Genomic DNA, 9,140 nt, shown 5'->3' with positions numbered 1-9,140 from the left:
AACCCTAATAAAGCCTTAAGTATAGAACACCCAGCCCACTAGTGAAAAATTAAAACTATTTCCGCTTATCTCAATACATACATACCATTCTCGCAAATGTAGAAAATAATTCACACAAATTTAAGGTTTCAAGAAGGCAAAGTCCTAAAAGAACGTAATGTTTACCAATTATGAGGTAAGTTTTTCGAATGTTTTACTCTCCTCAAGATTTTTCCCCTCAAGAACTGATGAAGCGTTAAAACCGCTTTATAAATTATAGTTTTTATACAACATGTTTTAATTGTGAATTAGTGTTTGTAGTTTGTGTAAATTTTAAATCTGATGATGGCGCTGTTGTCTCGCCGAAACGTAATGAAATAAACGATATTAAAGATTTTTACTTCACACTTTCACTGAGACCCAGAAAAGATAAGAGTATACTAATTTATCTATAACGTTTTGAATATATTAGTTATGATTAATATTGATATCGTTAATTACATCCACTGTTTTAAGGCGTCTAACTAGAGTATCATACTCAATATTATTTAAATAACCCCAGAGGAAAAAATCAAGAGGCGTTAGGTCGGGGCTATTTGGAGGCAATCAGGTAGGACCCGCTCGTCCAATTCAGACATCAACATTTTCATGTAAAAAAGTGCTACCGGGCGAACGTTATGGGGTGGAGATCACCTTGTGAAATTTTTGATTTGTTGCTACTTTGATTTGTTGCTACTTTGATTTGTTGCTATTTATAATTTTTAAAACATAATATAGGAAAAAAGGATAATACAAAATAAATATAGTAATATGTATAATAGTATAGTAAAAATGTATATTTTTGAAATCAGGAAAAAAATCCTATTGGTATGTCAAAAAAAACATAGGGTGTTTCATAAAAAAAAACCACTTTATGTCAAATTTTGACATTTCCGTGTTTTATATTTTTATTTTAAATTCAGRTTTAAAAAAGTTGAGTAAAATTAAACAACTGTCGTGTTGGTCACCTTCAATATTTTTTTGAAATAAACGATTTAGGGGGGTATCAACTTATGAGGAAACACCCTGTACATGACAAATGCAACGCAAACAAACGTTCTGTGTCTTTAAAACATTTCCGATAAATTTACGATCGATTCAGTAGCCCTGTAATTTTTACCAACCTAATTATTTAAAAGATGAACATAAATAATCAACATCGCTTTAAATTAGGTAGAATTCTAAAGTTCTGTCGCATTTTATGATTGTTTGCGGTTCTCCAATGCCTGAAACACAACAAAAAAGATTCGACTTATCACACAAATTTCATGCAGAATTGCTTTTATGTTGGTAGTCAAATTTCGTCACTGGTGACGTGCGACCAAAGTTATGGCGTACAGGCTATAGTTAGTTTGCATTAGTTTAAGTTTAAGTAAACCAAACAGGGAAATTAGATTAACTGTCTGGAAAAAAATTTGGGAAAAAACAAGTTATCAGGGTCATCAATACTTAAAAAGCCTCTAGTCATCCATTCATTTTAAGAATATGGCCGGTCATTAGCGATTATCCATCTATCTAGGTATATGACGCTGCTTATTCCAGTTGTTAAAAAACTCGCTAAATTATGCAGTCGATTAAATTAAAACAAATTCTCTAATGTTGATTTAAACGCGCATCTACTACAAAGTTTTTCGAGTTGGATAATTAAATACTTTTAGTTTTTACGCGGTCGCAGAACATGCAGTTTAGCATTTTGTGCCTAGCCGATCCTATATTTGCCCAAACCGCACCCACATGTTTGTTTGCGATCCATTTTACAGATCTACATTTGCAAATGGTTATCTGCTTGTCACATAAATGTAGGCATTTAAATGTGAAAATCGCTTTAAGGAAATCATGCCCTGATTACAAATGTACGTTTTAAATAATAATCAGTATTACAAAAGAAGATTTTTCAGCGTCTGAAAATATTGAAACCAAGGTATATTTTTTAGTGGCTTAAAAGGACCAATAATTTTTAGAGGTAGGAAACATTTACTGTACTCGACAGTTTTCCAAAAACTATTGGTCCGCTTAAGTCACGAAAATATATCCCATCATAATCAGTATTATGGTGATTTTGGGAATGGCTGAATGGGAAATAACTAATATTTAAAAATTCACCTAAATTTAAATGCGAAATGGTGCCTTATAATTATCAGTGATTGAACTGTGAAAATAGGTTTTATTATAATTGCGACGTAGTTGCAGATACATTTCATCTGACCATAGACATACTAAAATTTGCGTCTCAACTTATCTCACTTAGATCAGACATCTCAGTATATACATTTTTTCTATTTCCGTTCCGTTTTTCGAAGTACTTTGAGCTACTTTTGCCACTTCAAAGCACCTGAGTTCAGAAGCTATGATCTTAATCTATTAATTAAGTGAATGCCTGCAAAAGTCTTTTCCTTCCTTTAAGCGAGTTTTCGTTTAAATGATAAATACGCAAAGTTTACGGCTCTGAAATATCTGCATCACACTCCAATATATTATTGGATCTACTGTTATTTAATTCTAACTTTCGGTTCAATAAACGCAAATTATGCCTTCTAAGTAACACCTATCAAATTTCATACAAAAATCATTTAATTCCTGAATATAACATAGAAAACTTTTAAGAACAATTATCTTTGACAATAGAAACATGTACAGCGCGACCAAGGAACATCTTTTGCCATCACACAGTACGTAAATTTACACTGAAACTTATTAAACCTAAAAAACTAGATAACGTCTAGATACACTTCCGATGAAGACTCATTAACAAGAAAATTTAACAACCTCAAAAGTAATGTAAAAACGTTAATACTGTTAATAGTAACCATAAAGTTAATAGCATGTCAAGTTGGAAACGACGAATAACTAACACCAAATAAAACCTTTCAATGCGCCTTCAAGACTAAGCCCAGAAAGTTATCACCTCGTACTGAATAAAATGAATAACATTTGAAATAGTAGAGAGCAAAAGGATGCAAGTGATAAATAGTGAAAGTGGACAAAATCGTGTTTAAAAGCTTATTAAGAAATTATTACAAAATATTTAACTACAAAACCTCACTTGAAGCTTATGGACATCATTTAATAATAGTAAAGAATAATTTTTCATTTGCCGTAGTGGAAACCACTGCTACAACAAATTCTTCGAGGATTTCATCTCCATCTTTTATATTTATTTTTTTTTATTCTTGCGGCTTGTTTTTTTCTTTTTAGTTAAAGGCTTCAATGATTTATCGTACTCCTGGCGGTTTGGAAAAAAATAATATAAAAGTGAAATAAAATATTTCTTAAAGGCATTTCAGCTCTAGCTTCTTAAAGGATTTTCAAAAATCATCATCCTTTTTGTCGAATAAAAGCATTGGTTTAAACGATGCTTGGTTTAAACGAAAACGATAAAACCTTAGCTTTCTCATAGCGAAACCAAATAAGCTTTACGCTATTTAGATGGTTTTCATAACACAACGTAAGAACTTCAAGCTCATAAAATCAGGCGTGATTAAATAAAAACATGCGAATCGTATTTTTTTGTTTTTTTTTTAATACCTAAGGGCAAATAATCGATCGCAATTCTTCTAAGAACGTATTTGAGAAAACACAAAATTACTGTAGAAAAAGTTTTCTGGGTATCTAAGTAAACCATTTATTTTTCACGATTTTGTATGCCATACTAATCGGGAAAATGACAAAGAAAACGAATCTCTTGATTGGCGGTCATAAAAATCAAGTGCACTTGACTTCTGTTTGCCTCCACGGCATTTTGAATATTCTGTAACAAAGTCATTTGGCATAGGCTTCAAACTTCGAAAACCACTTGACTTCTCTACTACAAACTACAAATAAAACGGAAATTCTATATTGCCAATTTTTCACTTAACTCGATTTTTTTAATAATTTTTCTAGCATTTTTTTACTTCTAATTCCTCCATTTACAAGTGCTCAAACATATTATAAAGAACAGGTATTGGTAATTTGGTATACAATCGTATACCTCCTACATATACACTCACTCTTCTTCGTAACAAATAATATGCAAACAACGCACTTGCTGGCCCACATCACCAGGAAAACAACCAGTGTATTTATGTTGTTTGGCACAACGGACTATTAATTAAACTCAGCGAACTTCAAACAACAGAATATTTACTTTACAGCATAAGAACTACTTGAAACAGACAACTTGAAGTACGCATTGGAAGCACCTTTTTTCAATAATGGCTAAGGTGACCCAACTGAACCGAAAACCGACATAAAATAATTGAGTGTAACAATCGGAAAAAAACTTACGAAAATGCGACCTAGAAAACCCACTGTACAAGCCATCCAACGAACTTATGAACTAAATAAACGCAAACAAATGATAAGAATAACTGAGACTGTCACAAATCGACGCAAAATGAACGAACCAACCGATGGCCTTTTTCAATGGAAATTAAAAACGGATTTAAATAAAAGTTAAGCTTTGTGTCTTCTCCTTTTATATTTTTCCTTGGTACGTTGCTCGCCTTTCATGCATTTAAGAAATTTCCAGTCATATTTTTCGCTTTCATATTTTAGGAAATGGTTTAGATTTATTTTCAAGATCGGATCATAGGTTTATTTGAAGAAACTTAGGATGTATGTTTAATAGAACTGTGTCATATTCGGTTGACTAAAACGTCGACTTTGGAAAAATGTTTACCGAACTTTTAAGTTTAAAAATAGATGTATTTGTTTTCTTCTCTTGCCAGATTATACGAATCTGAAGATTAATGTAATGAAACATCTAAAGCGCAAAGGGAAGAAAGTTAAATATAAATAGTAACTTGCGCTCATCGTACGAAGTGAAGTGGTAACTAATTTCACATCTGTTTGCATAGGTAAACTGGATTAAAATAGGATTGATCAGTCCTTTAGGACTTGGGTTTTTAATTTAAGAAATACTAATTTTACCCAAAAATTGTAGCCTTTAACGAAGTATTCTCAGATGAAAGTGGTTATCTAAACTTGTACCTATTATTACACCTCATACCGCTTATTTATGGGATAATTGGATCTTACTCTCAATTCGAGTACTACTTCTGTGGCACTTCTGTTAACACATTAAAAATATTGATAGATGTCTCACACAACAATTATGAATTGATTCATTCAAACGCCCGTCCAATACCAATTTTCTACATAACAAGTGCAGTTTCATTTATAAATAAACATTTTCTATTTCCTTTCTGAAAGACTATATTTTAGAATAAAATGCTATATATAATATTAAAAATACATCGCTTTGTTGCATAATTATTTTCAGCTATTTAATTTTTTTGTACTTGTAACAAACGGAAAGTACTGTAAACCGGTTTGATAAAAATGAATTTTAAGGTTGAAGGTTTGAGTTATTTTTTGATGATTTACAGGGTGTTTAATAAGGATGAGCAAATATTTTATCAATTATATGGCAACATTTTAAAAGGCATTTTTAGGTAATTCTTTCCAACATTTTTTGTATTTCTGCCTTTCTTGAGAAAGAAGACTACTTTTTAAAGATTCAAACTTTACTGGATCATGCAATATTTATGGAAAAAACAAGCAGCATTTCTAAAGAAAATCCACTAATCCACCAGTTAAATAAATAATAATAAAATATTTGGCAGAATTCCAATAATTATGAGAAAAACTCATTAAAATTAAAACCGATTTTAGGCTATGACCTGGACAAATAATACGACCATATTCCACTTTTTCTTCAGCTGTGCCAAAACCTAATTTTAACTGTTCATTTTTAATATAACTAAATAGTTTTCCGTTAGTTTTTAAGCTCGATGATTTTCGTGAGACCTATTCACTCCACAAAACTTATTGGAAAGGCCTGCATTAAAAATTGCTTTTTAAAAAACTCCTTGAAACTTTTTCAGATTATTACAATAAGTAATCTTGTCTCTCACACATTGAGACAACATATTTTCACGGCTGATTGATTCAACTCAAACAAAATATGTAAAGTAGACCGTCTTAAATGTAATGTATGTAAATAAATGTCCATGCAAAGTCAATTGAGACCAAAATCCAGTCAACAATTCGCGACTTCTTTGAACTATACTTCACCCTTTTCCCGGACTTATGGGACAATAAACTGTGCCAATTATTGAAGGTCACCATATATGAGCGTGGAATCGGGCTGCGACCAAAAAATTGTACGATTTACTGCGGTCTTAGAGAATGTTGGAAATTATTGCGGATGGTAAAAATTTTGTGGGGTTTTGGAGTTTTTGTTGCATTTAATTGTGTTTTAGATGTTAAAAATGTGTGTTGTATGCAATAAGTTTAGCAAATTGTTGTAAGCAAGGAGGAACGGGTTTTCTTCATTTCTCTGCAGCTTTAACTAATAGTGGCTCTTAATATACTACTATACTTATATTATTTTTTTCTTCAATGATTTACAACCCATTGACAAAAATAAAAGTTTTAATTCTTCTTCTTCAAGTGCGTATTCGTTCCGAATAACGGCGATCATCCTGGCTATGATGACTATGTTTACGGCTGCTCTGAACAATTCAGCGATTGTTTTGGAAAACGATGTTCTTAAGTTTTTCAGCCATGATATCTTACGCCTGCCGGGTTCTCTCTTGCCATAGACCTTTTCCTGGATAATTTCCTTGAGGAGCTGAAATCTGTTTATGATTCGCATTATATGGCCCAGATATTCAAGTTATCTTCTTTTTTTGGTGTGCACTTGTCTTCCTTTGTTTATTCTTCTCAGTAATGGTTCATTAGACGCCCTGTCTAGCCAAGGGATTCTCAGAATTGTCCTGTGTACCCACACTTCAAATGCTTCAAGACTTTTTTGAGTCGCCTCCATCAATGTCCATGACTCTACTCCATAGAAGTGTCGAGAAAACGTTGCATCGAAGGATTTTGACTTGTTTAATGTTTAACATAAGGTCCAAATTGTGGCGTTTAAAGAGTTCTAACATTTTGATAAAGCTTTTTCTATTCTGCACTTAATCTCTTGAGAGTGGTTCCATTGCTCATTAATTATCGTTCCCAATCAATTCAATATGAACACTCTTTCCTCTAGACACTCCCTGACAAACAATTGACAGTTTCGGATGTCCTGCTTACTTATTATCATGACCTTGGTTTTACTTGTGTTCAGTTTCAGACCATATTGTTTACTAGCATCGATTATCTTGTTCATCAGCTCTTGCAAGCCAATCAGACTGAAGCAAATACTACAGTGTTGTGTGCGTATGGAATGTAATTGATACGTTCTCCATTTAGCAGGATTCCGTGGTCGGTGTTTTCCCTGTCTAACTCCGCGCTGTATAACAATATCATCACTCTGTCCCTCTATATTAAGCTTTATGGTGCACGTGCTTGTGTACGTGTTTGTGTGTTGTCACACTCTTCCTTTATCTATGTGCACTTCTAATTAAGAATTTGAGTTACTCGATTTCGTATGGTATTATCTTTGAGTTTTTTGATATGGTAGTTTTGAGGGCATCGGGTTTGTAGTCTCTTTAGCTTTGTTTTATAATCCCCTATCACTGGATAGTGATCAGATCATAGATTGCATATCGGCATCGGGAAATATTTTCACACTTGTAAAACTATTTATGTATCTGTGATTTACCAGAACATAGTCGATCTGGTTTCTCAGGATCTGATTCTCATTATGTCTGGGCGACTTCCAAGTATACAAATACCTCGGTGGTTGTTTGAAGCAAGTATTTATATGAGCCGGTTGTGTTCGGCTGCAATCATAGATTTTACCTGTCGTCCCCATCTCTAAGTCCATAGGGCCCGATGTGTCCGTCTGTCCTTCCTCTACCTTCTTTTGCGTTAAAATCTTCCATTATTATTAGGAGCTCATTCACCGACTCCGGCATAATGTCGGAGTCATGAAGGTCACAGGTTCAAGTCCTGCCGAAAGCAGGAAATTTTTCTTATTCCAAAAATTATTTGTCCGTTTAAGCAGCGAAAAATTCCTTCCATAAATAATCAAGTTTTGAGCTACTAAAATTAATGTAAAATCCAATTATCCAATAAGTAATAGACACTCTTAAGGTTGGTGATCCACGGAAAGCTGACAGTTTTCTTTCAAGAAAACTAACATGGAGACTTAAAAGGCTGGTGTAAAACAATTATTTCTAAAATTCGAAATTTTATATATCTCTAGGTTTGGGACAGACGGAAGAATTAAACTCAAAATAAAAGAAATATATGAAATGTAAAGTTACATCATTAAAAAAATATTATCTCTACCTGCACACCAACAGATGTTAATAATTTTAAACGTTGTACTACGGATGTAAGTAAAAGCTCAATTGAATCATCACGTCTATTCTATCATTATTTTTCCATTCTAAATGTTCTTTCAATAATTTGTGCGTCTTAATTAATTTTAAATGAAGTCTAATGACCGGTAACTAATTTCCGATATTAATGGAACCCCGGTGGTATCGGAGAACGCGATTTTGCCGTGACTGTCTGTACCAGGTGAAAACCGCAATTTAGTTGTCACAGACAACTTATAAATGGTGTAGCAATCGAGTGCGTTTCAACTACGATCGGTGCAGAAACCATTTAGTTTTTGTCGAATTCGCCAATAGAAATTATTACAACGTTGAGCTACCATGGTACCTACTATAATGTAATATTATTCATACTTTCATTTCAATGAACAAGTGCCGGCTGTAGATCATCGTTTCATTCCAACATGCATTTAGTACTATGCCTTTCTCTTAATTTGTATGTTTGTACATGTTTAAAAGGGAATTTAACGGTTATGGCTAATGAGTGAAATCACACTATTAAAAGTATTCGGAATGATGTATTTGAATAAAGGTAACTGTGTTCGGCAGCTTTCATTACTTCTTCAAGTGATTCCAGATAAAACATTTAAAATTAAACAGATTTTAACTGTCTCACTGCTGAGCTTTTTGGAAAGTTTCTAAACTGGTCGAGTTTTTTTTAATGGGATTATGCGAGCTCACTAACCCGGCACCAGAACAATACGAACAACTTCAGTAGAAGCAGCCCCTAAGAAATGTTCACTGGAAATGACCATTTCAAACTCCGTTCAAAAAATATATTCCAACAACACAACAAAGAAAAACAAGTTTCCTCAACAATGTTACACAACTGAAATAAGATACAAAGGAATATGT

The 9,140-nt window shown here is 33.0% G+C and overlaps 1 protein-coding gene across 1 annotated transcript in view; it reads right to left on the bottom strand.

The window, feature by feature from the left end:
* LOC109535561 (guanine nucleotide exchange factor for Rab-3A) overlaps window positions 1-9,140 on the bottom strand; it is a gene marked incomplete at its 3' end in the record, with an annotated part of 70,042 nt that overhangs the window by 12,877 nt on the left and 48,025 nt on the right.

This window comes from Dendroctonus ponderosae, unplaced genomic scaffold (genome assembly GCF_020466585.1).
Source record: "Dendroctonus ponderosae isolate FM_Combo_2020 unplaced genomic scaffold, Dpon_F_20191213v2 Dpon_F_20191213_1, whole genome shotgun sequence".
NCBI classification, from domain to species: Eukaryota; Metazoa; Arthropoda; class Insecta; order Coleoptera; family Curculionidae; genus Dendroctonus; species Dendroctonus ponderosae.
The sequence above is the reverse complement of the archived record's forward strand: the minus strand, read 5'-3'. Positions and strand labels throughout refer to the sequence as shown.